General features: G+C 38.6%; 1 long non-coding RNA gene across 1 annotated transcript; it reads right to left on the minus strand.

Moving 5' to 3' along the window:
• Window positions 1-420: 420 nt before the first annotated feature.
• On the minus strand, window positions 421-2,531 carry LOC135254272 (uncharacterized). The gene is made up of 3 exons (XR_010329801.1): window positions 2,440-2,531; window positions 1,974-2,095; window positions 421-1,179 (listed from the first exon to the last, which is right to left on the minus strand). It is a non-coding gene; the product is annotated as an uncharacterized LOC135254272 (long non-coding RNA).
• Between the last annotated feature and the right edge of the window lie 227 nt (window positions 2,532-2,758).

A 2,758-nucleotide genomic window follows, 5' to 3' on the forward strand; every position in this document is an offset into this window, starting at 1 on the left:
CCACTGGTAAACATGCAAAGACTATCCAGTAGTTAATGTCATTTGCAAAAGATTTATCATCAATCTGATTGCTTAGTAAAGCAAATCTTGGCTTTGGCCAACTATTTCACTATTTACACTATCTGATAATGAATGTTAAATATTTACTATTCCTATTATGTCATGCTATTTTTAAGATGCTTATGTATGATATTGCCTAAATTTATGTTTTTAGTAGCATTTCTGTTTTTTTTAGCACTATTATATTTGTTGGCATCAAATCTTCTGGCTTTTCATAGTTATTTTTGGACATTGCCCCCAAAATATCAGGGGTGTCATATCAGCAAGATTTATAGCGTGCTGTATATAAAATAACTTAGAGAAAATAATCAGTCTATAATTGCATTGCATTTATTTTAGATTAGGGAATTATACGTTTGAAAATTATTTTTCCTTCATAGAAAGCCCAAAGAAATAATGGCAGCTACTAAGCAGATCATAGCCCAGGGACTAAAACAACATTGTGCATATTCTAATATTTTGCATCCCACCGGTAAGGCATTGCCCTTTTCCGCAGTATTAACAAGGTGAATGGGGTACAACCAGTACTAGGCCACATTAAAGAGAGAGATGGAATGAAAAAAAAATCTAAAGCCTAGAGACTGTGTTGGCAGAGATGAATTAGAGGACTGGAAATAACCTTCTTTCTGATATAGCCAGTTGGCCCTCTCTTAAAAAAAAAAAAAAAATCATCCTCAACCTCTATCTTTTCCAAAGGAGGAAAACCAAGCTGGCAAGAAAAAGAGGGAGAGAAAGAAACATGCAAAGTGAAAGGGCTCTAAACTAAAACAAGTTCAAAGCGAGCCTCAGATTTCACGACTCCTGCAGGCAATTTAGATTATCCATTAGAGTGACGCAAGCAAAAATAATATACTTGACCCTTTTGTGCGTGTATTTTGAGAAGTTTGTTATAATGACGAGCCTGGTAATAATTCACTGTACCTCATGTATATTAAGTAGAATTTCGCTGCCTTTTATGATAAATTGCCAGGGTAACAGGGGGACACCTCTTTTGCATTTCAATGCAAGTAAGTGTCAGATTCTTATTTCATTACCGGCCGACACATTAGCGGAGGGATTTTAATTTGCTTTTTTCCTGCAGCCGGCTATCCTCTGAGACCAGGTCCGGACTCAAAGGGTCTGAAAGGAGGAAAAAAGGTAGAATGAAATAAATAAATAGAAATCAGTGTCAAGCACTTTTTATTGCGGTTCTGAAGCCATCACCAAAAAAAAAAAAAAAAAAAAAACTACGCGCACATTTGCATACCTTCATAGGGACTGGTAGAGTGTAAAATAATATAAATCACATGGCTGTCTTGCTGAATAGACGAAAATCAAGGTTTAATTCATCTCCCGATAAAAATCAGGATGTAGTTGAAACTAAGACATGCTGAGCAGAGGCAATATTCTTCTGAATTATGCGCACGGTCAGGCTTCCTGACAATAGTAAAAAGTCAAAGCACAGCCATACCTTTTCTCTCAGTAATAATGCAATTCACTAATCTACACCCGCTAGAGGAATCCTCTCTGCTCCACTAACTTTGAGAGGTTGATATGCAGGTACTTTGAATGCATACATAATTAACAAATTGCTTCTGCTTTTCTCCCACTCATTTAATCTGTTTGTAGGGAACCCAATTAATAATACATTAACAGAAAAAAAAAAGATTATCGAAGATGAAATGAGATACTCTCCACTGAGGTGGTAATTATGTTCCTTGTAGTGCTCAATAGACAGGCTGGAGGGGGGGGGACTGAAATATATATATATATATATATATATATACTGAAACCTGAGTACCTCTCACATTCACAAGTTCACAGAATATAAAGAATCTTTTCAAAGGTGAAATCCTTTGCCCAAGTGGCGTTATTACAGGTCATTTAAATAATTTCAAGGAAAGCTGGTTGGAAATGTTTGGATGTTCACTGACCCCAAAGGCTAGCCATTTGTTTTCGTATCATCGCTGCCTTGAAAACGCCCAAGTGATCCGCATGTTCCTCTTGTCAGCCAGCATGTCAGCCCTCGTGGTTGTCAAATTGGACATTCACTTGCCTGTAAGAGAAAATAAATACCTGTTTGTGATTTGTCTGTCCCTCTCAGTCCTCGTTTCCTGACGAAATGCAGGACATGCACACAGCATACTGCAGAGTGCATAGGAGAGATGGCCAAAAAGCAGGCCTTTCCTCCCATTGAGGACCTGCCTGTTACCGCCACGTTATTCATCTTCCCAGAGAGGCTAATTTATAGCTGGCAGGTGAATATTTGTATTATGACTGTATGTTTTAGTGCATCAGTAAAGCTCGTAATTCAATCTTAATGGCTACTTAAGCTGAGCTGAGCAGACGGGCGTGCTTCTTAACACAAAATGAACTAATAGTCACTGAATTATGACTGACAGAGATGACTGATGGCGCAGAATATCTCCCACTTCATTACACTGGCTTCCGCAGCGAGACTGGCCCCCGGCTGCTGGCCCTCGGGGCCAAATGCTCCTCTGCTGCTCCTTCATATCTCCCCTTCTCTTTCCTTCCTCTAATTATTTGCTTAATTGAATATGTTTAACCACTTAAGTGTGCTCATTCTTCAGGTTAATGATTAAAGATATTCTGCAGCTGAATATATATTAGCTTAGCAGCACCGAGCTGAACGTTAGCCAGCTCGAATGACTCGAACAAAACAGCCGTGGAGAGTTTGCAGTGGAGAAAAAGCATTCAT

This window comes from Anguilla rostrata, chromosome 4 (genome assembly GCF_018555375.3).
Source record: "Anguilla rostrata isolate EN2019 chromosome 4, ASM1855537v3, whole genome shotgun sequence".
Lineage (NCBI taxonomy): Eukaryota > Metazoa > Chordata > Actinopteri > Anguilliformes > Anguillidae > Anguilla > Anguilla rostrata.